We start from the raw sequence: 24,672 nt of genomic DNA on the forward strand, positions 1-24,672 counted from the left end.
TGGTTTATCCTGTATACATGGAAGAAGCAGTTACAGAAATTAATGAAAGTTAGAAGAGGCGGATTAAAATTCAGGCTGAATGTCTGTCAGTAACTAGATGCTCTGACAACATTACTACGCTCAGTGAAAGTAAATAATTACAGTATCTGTTGTGTAATGTGAACAGTGTAATGAATAGAGGTTTTGTATTAAAGAGTAAACCAGCAGCAAAAAAATGATTCAAATGTCTCTAAGCACTATGGGACTTAACTTCTGAGGTCATCAGTCCTCTAGAACTTAGAACTACTTAAACCTAACTAACCTAAGGACATCTCACGCATCCATGCCCGAGGCAGGATTGGAATCTGCGACTGTAGCGGTCGCGCGGTTCTAGACTGTAGCGCCTAGAATCGCTCGGCCACCCCGGCCGGCAACCAGCAAGAGACAAACATAGGATAAAGTAGGCGAAATGAGAATGACGAGATATTTAAGACCTAAATTGGTGATCACAAAGTAGACGAAGTTAAGGAATTCTACCTACTACCCAAAATATAAAAATAAAAATAAACGAAAAACAAGAAAAGAAATACGGACGATCCAAGGAGAACATAAGAAGCAGATTGGTACAGGGAAAGAGGGCATTCCAGGCCAAGAAAAGTCTACTAGTATCAGAGGAAGGTGTGGATATTTGTTTGAGGCACAGCATTATATAGTCCTCAATCATGGACAGTGGGAAAACCGGAAAAAACTGGAAGCATTTGAGACACGTTGCTACAGAAGAATATTGAAAATGACAAAGAATTCGGGAAATGGAAAACACTGGCAAGAAGAGGGGGCGAGATGGTAGGACGTGGAATAACCTCCATGGTACTAGAGGCCAATGTAGAGATTGGAACGCATGCAGCAAACAGCTGAGGACGTTGCGTGCAAGTGCTACACTGAAATGAAAAGATTGGCATAAGACAGGAATTTGTGGTGGACCACATCACACGAGGCAGAACACAGGTGACCATAAAAGAAGGTGTAACACCAGTAGACCTACGAAATTTTTCCCGTTATGGAGAGCACCTCGTCTGCTGGATTATGCGGACCAGTGTCACATATACATAATTCTCCTTTCTCTGATACAGCAGCCGTGTTTCACCAGAAGCAACATCTCTTTAGTCTCTTCAGTTTACGAGATTATATACGGATTCTAGTATAGCAGCACTCAATTAGGAAGACTTCCGTTTTTGGCAGTGACTGAATTATTAGAAGGAAAGTTTCAATATCCAAACCTCTCCGTAACGCGTGTTACAATTAATGAGCAGATCTCTCTGATTTGTGATTCATACATCGGCTGCAGATGTTAAGCTCGGCGGGCCATTTCAGAGAAGCTTTGAGAACAAGACGCCCACTTCCTTTGGACTTTTTTCATCAACAGCACATACTCAAAAACACAGTGTACACGTTTTTTACTATCGCGTGATCAGGAGCTAACTCATGACTAGTTAAAATACTTTGCAAATGATGCAGGAACGAGGAAACAACACGATATACAGGAGCGGGACAAAATTATGGAAACACCACAAACATAACACATTAGAGGCCTCAAACGGTGTAGGAAAAACTGCTTCCAGTCTTGTGTGTGTGAAATCTTATGGGACTTAACTGCTAAGGTCATCAATCCCTAAGCTTACATATTACTTAACCTAAATTATCCTAAGGACAAACACACATACCCATACCCGAGGGAGGATTCGAACCTCCGCCGGGACGAGCTGCTCAGTCCATGACTGCAGCGCCCAAGACCGCTCGGCTAATCCCGGGCGCCAACTGCTTCCAGTCTTCTCACAACAGTTAAATATAGGTCCTGTGTAGTTTTCAGTGGCATCTTATACGATTCTTTATGCAAGCTACATACATCACCCCAGTTCCCAGAACTCTGACGATAGACGTTGACTGTAGATATTATATCACAGACAAAGTCCTTTGCTGTTCAGAGATGTCACTAAACCCCGCTCAAAAATGTAAACAACCGTGCATGTGGACCGCCTATTAGACAGAGGGAGTCCGACAGCCGATCAATCCCAGTAAATCCACCAGGAAGGCGTTACACGTTTTGCCTGTAGTTAAACCATACCTACACGGTTCAATCACGTCCGCATTGCTACTTTGTGCCAGGAAGGTATCTCAACGAGGGAAGTGTCCAAGCGTCTCGGAGTGAACCAAAGCGATGTTGTTCGTACATGGAGGAGTTACAGAGAGACAGGAACTGTCGATTACGTGCCTCGCTCAGGCCGCCCAAGGCCTACCACTGCAGTGGATGTCCGCTACCTACGGATTATGGCTCGGAGGAAACCTGACAGCAACGCTGCCATGTTGAATAATGCTTTTCGTGCAGCCGCAGGACGTCGTGTTACGACTCAAACTGTGCGCAGTAGTCTGCATGATGCACAACTTCACTCCCGACGTCCATGGCAATGTCCATCGTTTCAACCACGACACCATGCAGCGCGGTACAGATGGCCCCAACAACATGCCGAATGGATCGCTCAGGACTGGCATAACGTTCTCTTCGCCGATGAGTGTCACATATGCCTTGAACCATACACTCTTCGGAGACGTGTTCGGGGGCAACACGGTCAGGCTGGACGCCTTAGAGACACTATCCAGCGAGGCATCAAGGTGGAGGTTCCCTGCTATTTTGGGGTGGCATTATGTGGGGCCGACGTACGCCGCTGGTGGTCATGGAAGGCGCCGTAACGGTTGTAAGATACGTGAATGCCGTCCTCCGACCGATAGTGCAACCACATCGGTAGCATATTGGCGAGGAATTCGTCTTCATGGACGACAATTCGCGCCCCCATTGTGCACTTCTTGTGAATGACTAGAGTGGCCAGCACGTTCTCCAGACATGAACCCTATCGAACATGCCTGGATCGAACATGCCTGGGATAGATGGAAAACGGATGTTTGTGGACGACGTGACTCATGAACCACTCTGAGGAATCTACGCCGAATCACCGTTGAGGAGAGGACAATTTGGACCAACAGTGCCTTGATGAACTTGTGGATAGTATGCCACGACGAATACAGGCATGCATCAATACAAGATGACGTACTAATATGAATTAGTACAGCAGTCTGGACCACCAACTCTGAAGGTCTCGCTTTATGGTGGTACAACATGCAATTTACGGTTTTCATGAGCAATAAAAATGGCGAAAGTGATGTTTATATTGATCTCTATTCAAGTTTTCTGTACAGGTTCCGGAACTCTTGGAACCGAGATGTTGCGAAACTCTTTTGGATGTGTGTAGCCGCTAGTTCAGGTAACGGATGTTGACAACGATTGTGCGTCTTCTCCACTAAGCAGACCACCAAAGCCCAATTATACTGAGATCTGGCGACTGTGGAGATGCGACAGTTCATTTTCACTCCCACATAATCAGTCCTGAATGATTCAGGAAACCTGGCGTAGTAGAACAAAGCATCTCCATTGGGAAACAAATATTATACCGTGGGAAGAATCTGATCAGCCAAAATGCTTCTTTTAATCTTGGAAATAATGCGATCTTGCGCAATAGCAATGCGGCTCGTGGAATACGACAATACCGCTGCTAAAATCATCAACGCGCTCTAGCCACGTTACACTCTTGTGCAATAAATTCAATCTAATGTTGGAAACGGTGTGAAAAGAGACTCATACGAACAAATGACTTCCTCCCAGTGCTAGATAGTTCAGGTTTTATTTGTTCGGAACCATTTTTTCCTGTTACAGGCATTCATATTGTTTGTTTTTGGAATCCCAGATCACCCTGCAAATTTCCTGCTTCTGGAGCTCCCTCCCTGTTGTTTTGGCGCTGACAGGGTCCACGAGTACGTCATTCAGTTTTGCAGTGACTTCTGCAGCTGTGGTCCTGTTATTTAGTCGTTAAAAGTCCTCTTCAATGATCGTCCGTAACTACCACTCAACACATTCTTTCGTACCCATGGTGACTTACCGGATGATGTTCTTTCCGTTTTGGCTCTTGAAACACCAAACATTTCGGCCATATTGGTAAGGAAAACACCCACCACACGAGCACCAAAAATCTGCCCAAGTTCGAAATTACTCAGCTCCGGCAAAATGCCGCCCGACAACACTCGACATTGTTCTGAACACGATTGACACTTGCAACGTTTTGAGACTATTTTATGGGTTCCGTACGTGGTTCAATACAACGGCGCAACCTGCAGGGCTCCTGAAGATGGAGGAGGGGGAGGAGTAACATCTTGTAAGAAAACCTGCTCCCGTCTGGCTGCGGATTGTAGCACCCTGTGAGCGCCCATAATTAGGGATACAGGTGAAACCCGGTCAACGAAGGCGGAAGAGGAATCTTAGCTCCCAACGGCAGAGAACGGAAGAACCTAATGGACAAACCCAAGAAAAATAATAATTTCGCACTAACAATCTGATCCTATCTTTAAATTTATTTCCTACCATGTGCAATGTACTATTTCAGTTGCAATATGGAAAGCCCACTAAAAGTAAGCACTACCCCAGGTGGTCACTTGAAAGAGGAATCCATCAATGCTTTATGCAGCGCATCGATATCTAGCATTCTGGCGAGTCTCAACATCTGCAGTAAGGATGGCTCTGAGCACCCCTAGTATCTTTCCAAACTCAAGTTCAAAAGGAAATTCTTCCCAGGCACCTTGAATGTAAACTCATTACTAAAAATTCTTAAGTAGAAGGAACTTGAAATTCTGTTGGATAAACGTGAAATACAAATTTTTGTAGTACAAGAAACAAGATTTTTGGACGAAAGTGTTACAAAAACAAAAATCACAGAATTTCTGAGGTTAAACTAGCAAAATCAAAATGAAGAAAGGCATCCAAATACCCGGTACCGTCTTCTATATTCACAAAAATTTAGTAGGTAACTTTACAGATTTCAAATCCAATTCAGAAACACTCTCTGTTCTCACAGTGAAATGCAGAAGTTAACAGTTTATCTTTGTTAATTGCCATGCTCTTATTAATGATGACAATAAGTTAAATCCGAGTACAGTAGCAGCATTCAGTGAGATTTTGTACGGTGAAATAACAAAAATTCCAAACCAAATGTGATACCACTGGGAAATTGTAACGCACAAATAGGAATGGAAAAACTTTCCGATAAATGATAGGAGAATATCCAGCCCATAAAGGAAGGAACAAAAATGTCACAAGACTAACTAATCTTTGTAAAACATTTTAATTGAAGTTACTATTAACTTTCTCGAAAACCTGCCAAGAGAATCAAAAACATGGATAAATCAAAATATAATACTAGGGCAGTTCCAGCTGCATCACTTGGCTATTTCTCAAAGCAGTATTAAAGAAATCATGAATGTTAAAGTAACAACAAACAGGGAATTTGACTCTGATCGTTACCTCACTAAAATTAAACTGAAACTTCTTCATAACAGAAACCGAAAGAGACTGTAAAAATTTATCACATCTAAAACAGACAGGCTCAGCATCACAGAAGAAGAGTCAACATCACAAAACAAGTAACAAAATATTTTCAAGAAGAAGTTAAAATAACTAAATCAAGGAAATGGGAAGAATCATCATAAGAAATGAATAGGGCAGCGAAGAATGTCTTTGGATTCACAAAAATGAAGAAGAAAGTCGGGTGGAATGAAATCAGTGAACAACCAGTCGAAGAAAGAAGAAAACAGTGGAAAATACGGAAATGTTCTTTGAATAAAAATACAAAAAATCGCTGTAGAAGAAAGAGTACGAAAATGGAGAGAGCACATGGTATAACCATGAACAACAAAAGGCTTCTGTCTAAAAATACGAAAATACAGCACTACAACACAGTAGCAAAATCAGTAAGTCTTTATGCCAAGTGAATGTTTAGTACTGATATACAAATTACACAAACTTGGAGCCCTAGACAGAAGAATCATTCGAAAAATACTCGGTCCGCTAAGAAAGACAGAGGCACGGAAACTAAGAAGTAATGAAGAAGTATATTCCGACATAGAGAACATAACTGAAACGCTACGGAAAAGGCGACTGCTACTTTTTGGACATTTATACACAATGAACGGCAACAGGCTAACCAAACAGATTTTTAAATATCTTCGGGATAAGAAGTCATCAGTAGCTAGGATTCAAGAAGTTAGGAAAGATTTCGAAAGAAACAACGTAAGTGAAAAAATTGCAACGCAAAGAGAGATTTCTAAGAAGAATGTGTGAAAAACGGAAGGATTCCAGTGTAGGAAGAAGAAGAAGACGGGTCAAAATGGTCTGAGGAAACAAAAATGATACATAATAAGAAGAGGAAAGAACACTGGAGGAAGAAGAAAGAAGAAGAAATAAGGAAACATTGAAAGGAGCGAATGGTTCTTACTAGATGTCCGAGACGGAAAAAGAAAGAAGAAATTGAAAATTGTCTCACAAGTTGATTATGACTTAAAATAAGAGGGATCAAGAAGAACTCCCAACAGTTCTTTAAAACAAAGTGCTAGTTCAAAAAAATGTGTTTCTTAAGTGAGAAAAAGGAAAGGAGAGGAAATGTGAAAGGAGATGGTGATGTCTTACAACAGAAGTCACATATTATTGCTGTTACTCGGATCGCCTTCATCAGTCGGTGAGTTTGCACTCATGAGAAAGCCGTTTTCCCTTTGCCTGCTCCCATGTTCCCTTCCTACTGAACTGAAAGTCGTCACCTCAGCGAGAGAGGACTGTCAATATCCAAGGCTCTCTAATAGAAGATTAAATTTCATAAGTGGGACTCTACCGACACCAGCGATATTAAATTGCGTTCGCAGTAGTACAATAAGGAGAAAGAAAATTCCTTCCATCAGCCCTTTGTTGGCTGCGCTGACAGAAAGGCAGAGGGCTCCTGTCAAACCGGTGTACGAAAAGCTACGAAATCAGTTTCTGCTGCTGCACGGTCACTGTGTGAAAATTTGCGATTACTTCTGTTTATGAAATTCTAAATGTTCGCTGGGATGCAAAGTTGAAGACGGAGTATTCTTATTACGATAAAACACTTCATTAATTGCCAATGTGCATTCTGAAGTTCAGATTCGTCATCAGGGCAAGTATTTACACTAGTGGCCATTAAAATTGCTACACCAAGAAAAAATGCAGATGATAAACGGGTATTCATTGGACAATTATATCATACTAGAACTGACATGTGATAACATTTTCACGCAATTTGGGTGCATAGATCATGAGAAATCAGTACCCAGAATAACCACCTCTGGCCGTAATAACGGCCTTGATACACCTGAGCATTGGGTCAAACAGAGCTTGGATGGCGTGTACAGGTACAGCTGCCCATGCAGCTTCAACACGATACCACAGTTAATCAAGAGTAGTGACTGGCCACCATTGACCAGACGTTTTCAATTGGTGAGAGATCTAGAGAATGTGCTGGCCAGGGTAGCAGTCGAACATTTTCTGTATCCAGAAAGGCCCGTACAGGACCTGCAACATCCTCCGGTCGTGCATTATCCTGATGAAATGTAGGATTTCGCAGATATCGAATGAAGGATAGAGCGACGGTTCATAACACATCTAAATAGTAACTTCCACTGTTCAAAGTGCCGTCAATGCGAACAAGGGGTGACCGAGACGTGTAACCAATGGCACCCCATAGCATCGCGCCGGGTATACGCCAGTATGACGATGACGAATACACGCTTCCAATGTGCGTTCACCGCGATGTCGCCAAACACGGATACGACCATCATGATTCTGTAAACAGAACCTGGAGTCATCCGAAAAAATGACGTTTTGCCATTCTTGTACCCAGGTTCGTCGTTGAGTACACCATCGCAGGCGCTCCTGTCTGTGATGCAGCGTCAAGGGTAACCGCAACCATGGTCTCCGAGTTGATAGTCCATGCTGCTGCAAACGTCGTCGAACTGTTCGTGCAGATGGTTGTTGTCTTGCAAACGTCCCCATCTGTTGACTCAGGGATCGAGACGTGGCTCCACGATCCGTTACAGCCATGCGGATAAGATGCCTGTCATCTCGACTGCTAGTGATACGAGGCCGTTGGGATCCAGCACGGCGTTACGCATTATCCTCCTGAACCCACCGATTCCATATTCTGCTAACAATCATTTGGGATGTCGACCAACGCGTGCAGCAATGTCGCGATACGATAAACCACAGTCGCGATAGGCTACAATTCCCACCTTTATCAAAGTCGGAATCGTGATGGTACGCATTTCTCCTCCTTACACGAGGCATCACAACGTTTCACCAGGCACGCCAGTCAACTGCTGTTTGTGTATGAGAAATCGGTTGGAAAATTTCCTCATGTCAGAACGTTGTAGGGTTCGCCACCGGCGCCAACCTTGTGTGAATGCTCTGAAAAGCTTATCATTTGCGTATCACAGCAATTTCTTCCTGTCGGTTAAATTTCGCGTCTGTAACACGTCGTCTTCGTGGTGTAGCAATTTTAATAGCCAGTAGTGTAAGTCTGATGAATGACATATTTCCCGGTCCCTTTCGGTTAGTACAGCCAAGACTTGCGTGTGTGATTTCACGGTTGTGGAGGACATGTCAAGAGAAAGGCAGTATTTTATGGCTATAAGGAAAAGATCGATCCCATCACATCCAAATGTAAATTGCAAATGCCTATACTCCTCAAGCCACCTTACTGTGAGTGACGTAGGATATTTCTAATACTTTTAGTACGACTATTTCGTTTGTGAGTGTTCCATGGGGCGATAAGCCTTCGTATGAGCTCAAATTCTTGTGATTTTCACGTCGTGATCATTTGGCGAAAAAATGGTTCAAATGGCTCTGAGAACTACGGGACTTAACATCTGAGGTCATCAGTCCCCAAGAACTTAGAACTACTTAAACCTAACTAACCTAAGGACATCACACCCATCCATGCCCGATTCAGGATTCGAACCTTCGACCGTAGCGATCACGCGGTTCCTGACTGAAGCGCCTAGAACCGCTCGGCCACTACGACCGGCTAAACCAACACTTAATTGGATTAATTTTAATTTCCTTAAGATTCTCCTAGTGACCCGCCAGTTATCTGCTTTGCCCACAACTAATCTTACGTGCTAACCTCATTTTACAACCTCCCGGACGATTACTCTGATGTATTTATGTTCTTTATTGCCTCCAGTGATATAACATCGATAGTGTAATCGAGCAGTTATAGTATTTCGTGGTCATTCCACTTTACATCGCTCCGGAAGCTTCCTCGTAGGTGTTTTACGGCCGTTCGATTTCCAGTTATTTATGGGCGGTAGTATAATTTAACACCAGCGGATATCTTTGCCTATTTATTCGCAATAATTTATATGTGGTTACGTTCTGATGTAACTACCAGTCCCTGAAATCGTAGCCACTCCTCAACAGATCCTTTTCATTACAGCATATTGGCTTCACAAATATCATACAAGCAGCTAAATCGTGGGTGAGTATCTTCACGAAGCTTCTAACTTTACCGTACAAATACATATCGCATTGCCAAGTTACATAGTTTTATCGGACAGTGTGCAGATCCAGCTTTGGTGACGGAGGCCAGATCTTTACCGCATTACCTGCATTAACATATTGTTGTAAATTCTTTTAAGAGGTGGTGCAGCATGTGATTTATGTTTCTCTATGATTTTTTTGTAATCATTAGTGAACTACATTCACTGCTATGGTTGCAAGTGTCGGCAGAGATTGGCAGGCTACCGCTCCCCTATCACAGATGGTCAAAACACCTTCACCTTGAGTGTGGTGAAGTGTCATTCGGTAGGAGACTTTGTTATTGAGGTACGACAGATCATAGAACTTCCCCTACAGAATCTGCTGCGATATGTGTAATATCAAGTGACGATATTTAAGAAATAACTCATTATAAAATAACTTAACCATACTGAAGTCTTAACTCCCACTGACGTTTCATATGCCTCAGCTTAAACGGTAACTATGGGAGAACGTAGCGGTTTCGCTTCACACACCACGGGGATTTTCGCAACGCCAAAATCGCCAGTGTTAAGTATTCGTAACTCCTTTCAGGTGGGAGGATGCTTCATCCGCGAACTAGACGCAGCCAACATCAAATCCTTCAACACCAATCTCGTTTGGAATATCAGCCCTCTGTCGCAGAGCTCGTACAGGTATGGACACGTGGCTTTGAATTTTGAATGGAAACGTGGGTAGGCTCTGTCTCAGTTCTGGCTGCTTGCTGGAGCGCTTCAAGCCAGTCTCTGCCGCAATTCTTCGGATGGACTTCCTTGGATTTTGCTGAATAGCTCCAGAAACTGTGGCGATATTTTCAGCCGTAATTAGAGTTTGCCTGGGGCCAAAATTACCCGCTAGATCATCAGCCATGCTGCCTGTCCCTTGAGATTTGGTGAAGAGCTTACCAGCAGTATTTGCATTAGGCCATTTTGGAACATCTAATCGTGCTTTAAAACTGCGCTTTGTTGCCGTAGCACTGAGTTGTAACCCTTTTTATTCCAGTACGAGAAAAATACATCGTGCAGTGGAATACATGAGTCCATCCTCTTCCTTTCTTGCTTACTTCATGACACCCGTGCAGTCCATGCAAGGTCGAGGCAGAATAAGCAGAGCCTGCTGTTCCTACTTCGGTGAATCATAGTGTATTCATATTCATCTCTTATTGGCTCCTTTTCTTGGTTGTCACTTGGTTGCAATCCGTCTTCCCTTGCTGCCGGGTTATCATTCCCGGAGCAAGTCCGACCATCCGGTGGTCGGGCGCCAGTGAAGTTAGTTTCCCATTCCACTGACCAGCGGATTCCTCATGTCCTAGCCGACACATAGAATCTCGTCGCGAGCTCACGGAAGCGTCGCTTCAGCGTCGGGATTCCTGTGATGTCGTGAAGCTGCCTCGTTCCAAAGTCTCGAAGCAGATGAAGCGCCAGCCGGAGGGCTCTATTCTGAACTCTTTGTAGTGTCTGCAACTGGGCTCCTGCCGCGTTTCCCCACACCACGGCCGCGTTCTCCGACAAAGGCCTGATGACTGCTAAGTCCAGCCAGATTCCGCAGTGTGTGGTGAGAGTAGTCGTTGGGTTGAGTACAGGATACAGCAAGCGCATCCTTCCGAGCGCTCGGCCTGTCGGCTCCCGGATGTGTGGTCCTCGGGGTAGGCGCCGGTCCAAGGTGAGGCAGAGGTATTTTCCAGTGCAAGACCACGGAATGGGGCCTCCCATGATCAACTTTTGCTGCAACGCATCGGATTGCGCCTGCAGGTAAACACCACAGCCTGGCTCTTCGCAGTATTGAATTTGAGCCGCCAATTGGTAGCCCAAGCTCTGATCTCGTTGCAGGCGGGTTGGAGGCGGCTGTGCATCAGTATATAATTTGTAACTTTTAAAGTATTCATCCCACCAAAGAGATCGAGCATTTCGAGCATTCAGTTTGTAGCTCTTGAGAAGATGCATCAATGCAAATATTTACGCGTCCAATAACTTTAATAATTAAGTTGATAGAGGCGTTTTAATTGGAAGCTTAATTAAAATCAGCATATATGTTGAATTAAGTCAGATAGCCTGACTGCGTGTCAGTATGTGTAGGCAGCGATTACTATTCAGCATAAGCACCATTCAGATGTTACGATTTATTGTTTTTACTGTCCGTTTTTATCGTTTCAAACTAAATTGTCATATCTTTGGCCTTTAAATTAAATTTCATTGAAGGTACATGGACTATAATAACACCAACAGGAAGAGGACACAATATCTCATAAAAATTATGTACAATTCTTAATTGTGCCATAAATAGTTAATGTATCTCGAAAATAAACTATTCTCATCATTGGAATCACAGATTGTAGATAAACTTTGAGTACAAACCATGGCACCTAAAATTATTGTTATATATGATTATACAGGGTGATTCAAAAAGAATACCACAACTTTAGGAATTTAAAACTCTGCAACGACAAAAGGCAGAGCTAAGCACTATCTGTCGGCGAATTAAGGGAGCTATAAAGTTTCATTTAGTTGTACATTTGTTCGCTTGAGGCGCTGTTGACTAGGCGTCAGCGTCAGTTGATGCTAAGATGGCGACCGCTCAACAGAAAGTTTTTGTGTTACTGAGTACGGCAGAAATGAATCGACGACAGTTGTTCAGCGTGCATTTCGAACGAAGTATGGTGTTAAACCTTCTGATAGGTGGTGTATTAAACGTTGGTATAAACAGTTTACAGAGAATGGGTGTTTGTGCAAATGGAAAAGTTCTGGATGGCCGAGAACGAGTGATGAAAATGTAGCACGCATCCAGCAAGCATTTGTTCGCAGCCCAGGAAAATCGACTCGCAGATCTAGCAGAGAGCTGCAAATTCCACAATCAACTGTATGGAGAGTCCTACGAAAAAGGTTAGTTATGAAACCTTATCGTCTGAAATTGGTTCAAGCACTGTCTGCAGCTGATAAGATTAAAAGAATCGATTTCTGTGATTTTATCCTTGCTCAAATGGAAACAGATGAATCTTTCGTTTCAAAGATTGTGTTTAGTGATGAAGCAACTTTCCACACTAACGGGAAAGTCAACCGTCACAATGTCTGTATATGGGGCACTGAGAATCCGCGGGAAACAACTCAGTATGAACGTGACTCGCCTAAGGTGAACGTTTTCTGTGCCATTTCAGCCAATAAAGTTTTTGGTCCCTTTTTCTTCGAAGGTGCTACTGTAACTGGACTACAGTCTCTGGAGATGTTAGAAAATTGGCTGTTCCCTCAGCTCGAATAAGAAGCACAACAACTCATATTTCAGCAGGATGGAGCGCCACCACATTGGCACTTATCTGTCCGTAACTACCTGAACGTCAACTACCCGAGGCGATGGATCGGCCGCCAGGCAGCCCGTGACAGAGCACTTCATCACTGGCCTCCAAGAAGCCCTGATCTTACCCCCTGCGATTTTTTCTTATGGGGGTATGTTAAGGATATGGTGTTTCGGCCACCTCTCCCAGCCACCATTGATGATTTGAAACGAGAAATAACAGCAGCTATCCAAACTGTTACGCCTGATATGCTACAGAGAGTGTGGAACGAGTTGGAGTATCGGGTTGATATTGCTCGTGTGTCTGGAGGGGGCCATATTGAACATCTCTGAACTTGTTTTTGAGTGAAAAAAAAACGTTTTTAAATACTCTTTGTAATGATGTATAACAGAAGGTTATATTATGTTTCTTTCATTAAATCCACATTTTTAAAGTTGTGGTATTCTTTTTGAATCACCCTGTATTGAGGAATTTTAGTGCGCAGCTAATGGTGCAAACATAATTTTAGTCATATTTAAGCATCAAAAGTTGCATAAAACGACTCTTGGTCACATGATGCCCTTATATGACTTCAGTGTGGACAGTAATCGCAGATGATGGTGTCAAGTGCTGGAGTAAAACCACAGTTTTCTGGAAGGGATGACTGAGTCTTTATAACATCGGCGACCACGTTCCACACAGTCACTCAGTGCGGGAAGGCAGCATTCACAATTTGGAGCGAGTGGAAGGAGGTAGCATCTGCGTCGGTACAGCCGCAGTCGTTAGGTGCTTGAAACATTTCGTGTTCCGTGAGACTTAGAAATATTCCAACCTTGTGTAGAATCTGACTATTTTGTACAGAATCAGACTTAGTCTCAGATAGAGTTGTTAGGACTTTATTTAAGTATCTTAAGTGACCAGCCTTTAGGACAGTTGTGTCAGCAAGTCTATTAGTGAGGATAGTTCAGTAATTTCATAGCCGTTAACATGAGCCTTTTTTTATTATTTATACAGTGAGTTTCTCTCCATTTTACTGCAGGCTGGAAATATTTTATCATCATTGTAACATTAGTTGATAACTAGTAATCGGTTTAAAGAGAAATTAAGGGGCAGCAAACTGCTTTATGAAAACTTAATCATCAGGAGATGGGCACTACGTTCAACCTAGTAGATGTCAAAGGTTCCACTAGTCGTCAGTAACGATTTAATTGTTTTTTATTAATTTAAAGCGACTGCATCTTCACAAGAAGAATTCTCTCCCTAGACTAACAGAGAAAGAGCCAGTGAGAATTATGAGGTTAATTGAATCACACTATGCAGATCTCAATATTGAATCAAGTCTTATCAAAAATATTGCATGGAAACTGCAACGATTGCATTTCTCATTATTTCTACATCTTCTTTACTCTTGGCACAGTGACGGTGTCTTGTTGTTTTGGCACCCACGGGGCTTTTAGCTAACTCGCAGAAGGGGATTAGGATAGTTGTAAAGTTGTTTTGTGTTCAAAGCCATTCTCCGCGCAGGTAGATTGCAGAGGAAGACAGCTTGCCATTACAGCTCAGCAGAACCGCCGAGGAGGCCGTGCAGCATGCTGCAGAACTGTGTTGTGTAAGAAGCAAAACGGAAAGCATTTTAGCGACGACTATATTCTCGAAAACAGTCTGAGAAGAGCTGCTGAGGGTAGCAGCTGCCTGCTGGAGTGTTTGTTCAAACTCTATTAAGGGGTTAAGTGGCTGACTCATAGCAACGACCTCGGTAGCGTAGGCGGGTTGCCATGCGTGCAGACATGGACGTCGTTCGGCTGAGCATGGTTGAAACTCTTTCGTGCTGTGGTTGAGATTTCCTGCCTTCCTCTACATGTAATGGCAGAAATTCGCCTTGTTGTTCAACTACAACAAAATCCACAAGATTGAAATTGTTAAACTTGTTTATTAAATTATCATTGGTCGGAAAAAAAACCTTTTGCTTCTGGGACGCCGTCCAGAAAACACCACTTCTTAGGCAGCCTTAGACCATACTTGTTTCAAGTCGTTGGAGTGAGAAACGTCTCCAAAGTAGACCAGAGTATAGAAGCCGAGCTGAACTTTAGTCTTATAGCCACCACTTTAACCTATTCTACCATTGCACAGCTTAAGAGTGGTAAGCATCGGCCGCCAAGACGAGACGAGTGCGAAGTCAGTTAATTTGCACCAGGGCTTCATTTCAGAGATATCATTTTCACAACCAGCTAGTTGCATCCATCTTGTTCTTATGCGAGAGTATTGCTGTTCGCCCATGCTTTTCCGTGACCTTCCTTTAAATCACTAACGCTTTTTCGCAGTCATTGGCCGTATTCGCGACATGGCTTTATATCGTACTTTTATGTATGCATCCTTCCATACCAAGGATATAGTCGTTTTTTTTTCGTTTCAGGTGTTTTATGAATAAACCGTAATGTCGTAGTGACCATTAGTTACCTATCGTAGTTTGATGGATCTCTTACTAACATGTCCGCGTGAGGTACAGCACCCACGCTTTCATACTTAATCGAACCACATCTGGTAAATTTTTACTTAAATAAATCGTTATCCGTTGCTTGGACCTTTTGTTTTAAATTTGCATGTTCTTACGTGAAGTTTTCCATATCTGTAGGTCAATAGGGAAAAGTCCTGTAGCATCTCAGGTGTACGCTAGACAGCTCAACACGCATCTCACAATCTACCCCTCAAATCGAGAAAAAAATTCATCCCACAGCCTGCCAGCCGCAAGCTTGGATGGAAGTCCTACGCACAAGTCTCTTACAGTTATTATTGCTTCTTTCATTCGTGTCTTCCCTGGTCAATTTTTCTTTTCACTTTCACCACTAGTAATTCCCAACACGTGTGATATTTTTCTTCGTAACTCTGATTTTCGTTTTCAAAAACCATATCGCTGTTTCTAATAGAAAGAAAAGTTAATATGAAGTAACAGACATGTCCGATGAGAGAAGTTGCTTGGTGGGTAATCAGTCCTTGGTTCAGAAGGAATGGTCGGCCGTGGTGGCAGAGCGGTTCTAGGCGCTGCATTCTGGAACCACGCGACCGCTGCGGTCGCAGGTTCAAATCCTGCCTCGGGCATGGATGTGTGCGATGTCCTTAGGTTAGTTAGGTGTAAATAGTTCTAAGTTCTAGGGGACTGATGACCTCAGAAGTTAAGTCCCATAGTGCTCAGAGCCATTTGAACCATTTCAGAAGAAATAACTAGTTCGATCAAATGCAGAAGATGCTCAATCTGCTTCTCGTTTAGCAATGCCTGTGATAATTTGCTGATACTACTGAATATATGAGAAAAAGTACTACCACAGCTACATCTTGAGAATGCCTTTATTCACGACTATATTCGGCGATACGTTACCACCGTCCTCATGCCCGGTTTACCAAAGAACAATAAGACAGTCCCAATATATGGAAACTAAACAACTATGAAACAACGACTGCTGTTATAGGTTACCCGTCTTGAGCTGTCTGGAATGTAATAAAAAGAATTACACCAGACGCGTTTCGCTTTTATTTACAAAGTGATGAATGAAAAACAGTTAAGAAAGTCAACCATAAATAGTGCAGCGCTGGAAATAACGCAAAATTCAAAAAACTGCAGATGTGAAATGAAAACTGTCGACAACAACCACTGCTGGCAAGAGAGGAAGGAGCAGATTAAGTAAAGAAACACCAGTACCGCAGAAGATGCTTCGTAAATAAAAGCGCAGCGCGTCTGGTGTAATTCTTTTTTAATTACACTGCAGTCAGCTCAAGACAGATAACCTATAATAACGGATGTTAACAGCTGCTGCGGAAGATGGCCACACAAACGTATTATAAAACAACGAACACACAAAATTATGCTACTCTAATGTATTAGTTGAAGTAACCTTAAGGTAATATTTTGCGAAGTACCAATGCAGCATATATGTCAATACCTCCTTTTGATACTGAAAATGTTCTTCATGCTACACGATGATGAACTTCACTCTATAAGTTGATACATTGTCATTAATACCGTCACTTTCAGAAACCGTCAAGCACATAATAAATTGACAGTACTCAGTAAGCGCGGTTTGCAGTCTCTGGTGGGATTACTTACACCAAATGACTAAAACGAATCCATACAAATGATCACAACTTCATCACAATCTGGCGTAGTTCGACATGAAAACTGACAGAAGACTTCGCGGGTCTGCGGCACTCCTTTGCTGTACATTCAACCGCCATCTACTCAAGTCCTATTTTGTCGGACCTGTTAACGTTTTCCTGTTTGTGTCACTCTCCTAACGATCCGAGAGAGAGGCTACTTCCTAGGTTGTGACGCTCATTCGTCTTCAACTGCTACATCCCAGCAGCTGCTTATCTCAATGACGCGTAATTTCCCTGCTTGAAGCAGTATGGCTTGTCTGTTATCAGGGTGGATGGAGATCACAGATGTGGTAGGCCACAACCGTCCGCAGGGTGGAAAATGTTTCGTGCTGTACTATCAGTGCATTTTCGCTTCACAGGACGAATTTAAAAAATGGTTCAAATGGCTCTGAGCACTATGGGACTTAACTTCTGGAGTCATCAGTCCCCTAGAACTTAGAACTACTTAAACCTAACTAACCTAAGGACATCACACAACACCCAGCCATCACGAGGCAGAGAAAATCCCTGACTCCGCCGGGAATCGAACCCGGGAACCCGGGCGTGGGAAGCGAGAACGCTACCGCACGACCACGAGATGCGGGCACGAATTTAAATTTTTAATAACTTCTTAAATAGGAAGTGACATAAATCCAGTTCTTTCGTCTTTCAAACCGAGACAATTTAGGAAAAAACGACAATTTGTCTATGGAGTACGTGATTGATTCTCTTGTAAAAATTTGTTTCTTTATTTGTAGACACAATCACATGTTTATGACACAGTCGTAAGCGATTTCGGCCATACAATGAGCATCTTGAGATGCTAAAACAATACAGAAGAAAATTTATATTAAAACCTAAAAAATAAGTGCAATATTTAACCACGCATATTATTAATCTAACTGAATTTATGCGAAATACGTATACTTCATACCTAAAGGCGGCATACTCTGAACACAGGCTCATGCGTTGTCAAACTAGCTATAAAATGTAAATCACCGGTCTTATATAGATACAAAAATTTGTTAGATTTTGTTCACTGTCGTTGCGCTAGATGCGCGCGTCCTCTATAAGACAGTCATAATTTTTCAAAAGGCTAAAATATCGACGAACAGTTTCAAATTCTACATGAAGTTCCAAAAAGTAAACGACTAGACATTTTAGAACAAAAAGAAAATGGCTCTGAGCACTATGGGACTCAACTGCTGAGGTCATTAGTCCCCTAGAACTTAGAACTAGTTAAACCTAACGAACCTAAGGACATCACAAACATCCATGCCCGAGGCAGGATTCGAACCTGCGACCGCAGCGATATTGCGGTTCCAGACTGCAGCGCCTTTAACCGCACGGCCACTTCGGCCGGCCATTTTAGAACAACTGGAGATTTATGTTACGAGACGCACTCCTCAGTGAACAGAATGAATTTGCAACAGACGCATATTTTAACATTTACGACGATCTGTTCATCTGAGTGAATCGCTTTTCGTACATAAGTGCTTTAGCTGAGGATGGAGCCTTCCGGCGGTCGAGTATTGCACTGCTTAGGGCGGGCCGCAGCAGATGTCAACAACCTCTAAGGCGGAGGAGCGTGCCATCCACCTGCAGCAGAGCGCTACACTCGTCGTCCTGCCCGTATTGTCCCTCTCCTACCAATGGACAACGGCATAAACACGCAAAAGACGGAAATACAGTGCCATCGGGCGTCAGAAATACACTCTACAAGTGCTTCTGCTATTTTCATCTACAGCAATGTTTTTAACTTGCTCTGAAATGTTATTTTACTGATTGAACAATCTCTTCTGTAATCTTAAATTTTATCTACGTTTGACCAAAATATTAATAGTAAATTTGTATATTTTAGGCTTTTGAAAAATTATGACTATCTTATAGAGGACGCGTTCATCTAGCGCAAAGACGGTGAACAAAATCTAACAAATTTTTGTATATATACAAGACCGGTGTTTTATATTTGATAGCTAGTTTGAAAACACATGAACCTGTGTTCAGTGTGTGCCGCCTTTAGGTATGAATTATATGTATTTCGCATAAATTCAGTTAGATTACTAATTAGCATGGTTAAATATTGCACTTATTTTTTAGGTTTTAACATAAATTTTCTTTTGTATTGTTTCAGCATCTGAAGATGGTCAATGTATGGCCGAAACCGGTTATGACTGTGTCATAAATATGTGATTGTTACTATAAATAAACGAGACAATTTTTATTGTGCAATCTATGATAGTCAAGTATATATTTCATTAAATACCCCAACTTAGCTGAAGGAATTCTAGACAGTCTAATTGTAATGGTTCAAATGGTTCAAATGGCTCTGAGCACTATGGGACTTAACATCTGTGGTCATCAGTCCCCTAGAACTTAGAACTACTTAAAACTAACTAACCTAAGGACATCACACACATCCATGCCCGAGGCAGGATTCGAACCTGCGACCGTAGCAGCCGCGCGGTTCCGGACTGAGCGCCTAGTAATTGTAATGTTTCCTTGCGAGAATGTCGTCTCTCCATATTACAAGATATGAGTAGAGTGTTGTGATGGCAGTAGTCGCTTTTCTTACCATCTCGCGACAGTTAAATGGATGCCAAGTTACTGATACAGTTCGTATAATCTATTTACAATTATCTAAATTCGTTGCATAATATAAGTTACTGTTGACACAGTAGAACACAGTGCTCTTCTTTTTACTGTCCCATACAACTTTCCTGGAATTTGTTTGACTAGTTACAGCGCATAAAAGGCTGACTTAAACCCGAAGTGTCACGGCAAACGTAAAAAGATGACCAACAAAGGCTTGGCTCAATAAATGTAGGAGCGCCATAATTACCTTCGTCGACAGTTATTATCATCCTCCCGTCTCTCTTTTGACATCGTTTGTTGCGTATACGACGGCACTTTTGTTGCCGCACAAAGAGATTCCTCTGGATCGGCCCCTGCGCTTTCATTCCTGTCTTGTGACTTCTAGAAAACTATTACGCCTGAAGACGTAGCTGGTCTTCTTTTGTTCTCCCATCCTATTACTTATACCTCCGAAATTCAAATGCCGCCATTTCTACTGCCCCTGTCTGACTTTCAGATTATGCACCAGTTACTGCCGTATAATAATGTCCTCCATATAAATGTCATAGAAACATTCTTTTTTCCGTTATTCGAGAATATGTTTCGAATATTCTCTCATCAGTCAAATAGGTCAGGTTGTATATATACATATATATACATACACATATACAACCTGACAGACGCTCTGGAAGTTGCAGTCTACGACGACCAGTTTATTTCAGGCACTTAGGCCAAGAAGAAATCCTTCTGATGGCAGGTAAGTCATTTTCATCTATAAAGCTTAATATTAATATGTGTTTAATTCCTCGGCGTACCTTTCTTCAAAAACATGACTATAAACATTCCGTAAAGTATAAAAATTGTCGAGACCTTAAACAGTATATTAGGTTGGCTAATAACTTGAGGAGAAACAGATGTGAGCGTCCCATTTTACAACACAGTAAATCTACGCCCCTCTTCCTCTCCCAGACCTGTCCATTTCTGGTCATCAGTATTCTGCTTGGTTTCATGGTGCATCCTTTCCTTTGCCAATCTCTTAATCTCAGAGCAGCTCTTGAACTCTACGTCCTCAACTATTTGTTGGATATAATCCAATCTTTACCTTCGCCTATAGTTTTTACCCTCTGCAACTCCCTCTAATTCCATGAAGTTGTTTCTTTCTGTCTTAACATATGTCCCATAATCCCGTTCCTTCTTCTTGTGTTATCCACGTATTTCCATCCTCACGAATGCTGTGCAGAAGATCCACATTATCTTACCAGTCCACCTAATTTTCAAAGTCTTTGTGTAGTACCACACTTCAAACGCTACGATTCTCGTCTATTCAGGGTTCCCTACAGTGCATAATTCAATTCCATTTAACGCTGTGCTCCATACGTACGTACTCAGAAATTTCTTCCTTAAACTAAGATCAAAGTTTCATAGTATTAGTCTTCTTCTGTCCAGGAAACTTCCCTTCGCTAATGCTAGTTGGCTTTTTATGTCTTCCCTGCTTCGCCCGTCGTGTGTTATCTTGCTTCCAAGGTAACAGAAGTCCTCAATTTTAATGGCCATTTTTATCTCTCATCTATTTTCTGCTACTAAGTAGTATTTTCGTCTTTCTTCACTTTACTCTCAAACCATATTCTGTCCTTTATAGACAGTTCATTAAGATCTGTATGTCCTTTATTTCTTCTTCATTTTCACTCACGATACCACTGTCAACAGCGAATCTTGTTATTGATACTCTTCCACCCTAAGTTGTATCACCACTCCTAAAACTACAATTTATTCCTACCATAGTTTCTTCGATTTACTGACTGAACAGTAAATGTCTTACATCTGTTTTAATACGTGCACCGTATTTGGCATGTCTTTCCCCAATGCTTTTACCTATTTTTCTAAGAATTTCGAACATCTTTCTCCTCTCATTTTAGATTATCGAACGTTTCTTCTCTGTTGAGAAATCCTATGAACGTGTCTTGTTTTATTTAATGTCTTGCTTCATTATCAATCGAAACGACAGAACTACCTCCCTCGTGTATTTACCTTTCCTAAAACCAAAGTGATCTACCTGTACATCGCGCCGGCCGCTGTAGCCGAGCGGTTCTAGGCGCTTCAGTCCGGAACCGCACTGCTGCTACGGTCGTAGGTTCGAATCCTGCCTCGGGCATGGATGTGTGTGATGTCCTTATTTAGGTTTAAGTAGTTCTAAGTCTAGGGGACTGATGACCACAGATGTTGTCCCATAGTGCTTAGAGCCATCTGAACAATTTTGTTCCACATTCTGAATTTTTTTCTCCGATACGTCCAGTCTCATGATTTTACAGCCCAACTTGAATAGTCGTTTGGCTGCTACACCCAGTGATTTTGGAAATTCGAAGGCATTATCTATGCCTTCCGCCTTAACCGATTTGAAGCCTTCTGAAGTTCCGTTAAGCTCTGATTGTAATACTGTATCAAATGTGTTACATGTAACGACTTCCAGTTCTTCTAAAACATGATCAGACAACTGTTCCTTTCGTAGTTGCCTTCAATGAACCAATTCTACCTATCGGATCTCTCCTCTCTCTTTAATAGTGGAATTGCTGTTGCCCCCTTAATGTTGACTCCATCGCTTTTAACCTCACCGAAGGTCTTTTTTTTACTTTCTATACCCTGAATCGGTCCCTAAGACACCCATTTCTCTTACTTTTACTTCCCATGTTTTCTGCGGTCATTTCATCTTAGTTTTCTCCCCCTAGCCTGTCGATAGAAGAACAAAGCAATACTCAACGTAATATATTAAATCTGTGGCAACTCTGTTACCGTAATAAGTAATAATGGATGGTAAGTTCTGTATATATGTGCACCCTACACAAAATCTTTCAAACGTGATTTACAGAGACGCCCAAAATGTATACGCTACACACCGGTGATACGTCATTGCAGAAAGCGAATTTTGTTGATGGTGTAATGTATTTTCATGTCTAGCTGTGGATTCTTGATAAAATTGATATATGTTAATTCTTCGTCCGTTTATTCATATTATGTTGCTGCACATCATAAATTTTCTATATAGTAGAAGGAGTTGTCAAACAGAAAATGACTTCCATTTGTTATTATTCATTAATATCTTTATATCGTGTAGGGTGTGATTTCTGGAAGACTATTATTTTTCCTGTGCTATTCGACTCTTAGCTAATCATTCTAGCTTCAAAATGGTTCAAATGACTTTAAGCAGTGCGGGACTTAACATCTGAGGTCATCAGTCCCCTAGACTTAGAACTACTTAAACCTAACTGACCTAACGACATCACACACATCCATGCCCGAGGTAGGATTCGAACCTGCGACTCTAGGAGCAACGGGGTTCCGGACTGAAGCGCCTAGAACCACTCGGCCACAGCGGCCCGCTCATTCTAGCTTCCACACGCCTTAGTTACTCATACAAAGTCACGAACTTATCTCTCTATTTTGTGGTTTCAGATGAATGTGATATGTTAATGGCGTGCATGCAATAGCCGCTTGTCACCAGCTACACTGGAAAATCAGATATAAAAGGAAACTCACATTATAGTTTTTGGTAGATCGTGTCTAGAGGTGAAGAAAATACACTGAAGCACGTGTGAATATCAGGAATCCGGTAAAACATCAAATCTCCGACACTGCTGCGGCCGGAAATGGATCCTGAAGAGAATCGTTCAACGTGACAGAAGTGCAACCCTTCCGAAACTTGCCGCAGATTTCAGTGCTGGGGCATCAACATGTGTCAGCGTCCGAACCATTCAGTGAAACATCATCGATAGGGGATTTCGGAGCTGGAGGCTCACTCGTGTACACTTTACGCCTCGCCTGGGCTCTTCAACGCCTACATTGGACTGTTGATGACTGGAAACATTGGACTTGGTGGGACGAGTCTCGTTTCAGATTGTATCGAGAAGTTGGACATGTACGGGTATGCAGACAACCTCATGAATCCATGGACCCTGCATGTCAGCAGGGGACTATTCAAGCTGGTGGAGGGTGTGTATTGATATGGGACGTGTGAAGTTGGAGTGATATCCGTCTAGATACGACTCTGACATATGACACATACGTAAGCATCCTTTCTTATTATCTGTATCCATTCAAGTTCATTGTAAATTTCGACGGATTTGGGCAATTCCAGCAGGACAGTGCGACACCCCACACGTCCAGAATTACTACAGAGTAGCTCCAGGAACACCTGATTTTGAACACTTTCGCCAGCCACAAAACTCGCCAGACATGAACGTTATTGAGCATATCTGGCATGCCTGTTCAGAAGAGATTTCCACTCCCTCGTACTCTTCCGAATTTATGTACAGCCCTGCATGACTCATGGTGTCAATTCCCTCCAGCACTATTTCAGGCATTAGTCGAGTCTATGCCACGTCGTGCTGGGCACTTCTGCGTGCTCGTGAGGGCCATACACGATATAAGGCAGGTGTATCAGCTTCTTTGGCTCTTCACTGTGGTAAATCGTGGAAAAACTACGCGAAAACACCAGTCTTCAGTGATAAATATCAGCTTCTAAGCTTTACTAAAAACGTAATTTGGGTCGTTAGTTCGAAAGGCGATGTTAGGAGAAGAGTGGTTATGTGTTGATTTGCCTTTTTTAAGAACTCCTGTACAAAATGCAATTAGTGATATTTAGCTGTGTACTGCATTAACGAATTAGCTTCTGTACGGTTCTAGGAGTGTAATAATCACAATGGATATCAGCTAATATACATGAATTTCCGGAACGTCTAACTGTAGGATTACGATCTTATCAACATTTTCAGTGCTGAAGAGAACATATCTACAGGGTGTTTCAAAAATGACCGGTATATTTGAAACGGCAATAAAAACTAAACGAGCAGCGATAGAAATACACCGTTTGTTGCAATATGCTTGGGACAACAGTACATTTTCAGGCGGACAAACTTTCGAAATTACAGTAGTTACAATTTTCAACAACAGATGGCGCTGCAAGTGATGTGAAAGATATAGAAGACAACACAGTCTGTGGGTGCGCCATTCTGTACGTCGTCTTTCTGCTGTAAGCGTGTGCTGTTCACAATGTGCAAGTGTGCTGTAGACATGGTTTATTCCTTAGAACAGAGGATTTTTCTGGTGTTGGAATTCCACCGCCTAGAACACAGTGTTGTTGCAACAAGACGAAGTTTTCAACGGAGATTTAATGTAACCAAAGGACCGAAAAGCGATACAATAAAGGATCTGTTTGAAAAATTTCAACGGACTGGGAACGTGACGGATGAACGTGCTGGAAAAGTAGGGCGAC

This window comes from Schistocerca americana, chromosome 2, assembly GCF_021461395.2.
Source record: "Schistocerca americana isolate TAMUIC-IGC-003095 chromosome 2, iqSchAmer2.1, whole genome shotgun sequence".
Classification (NCBI taxonomy): Eukaryota; Metazoa; Arthropoda; class Insecta; order Orthoptera; family Acrididae; genus Schistocerca; species Schistocerca americana.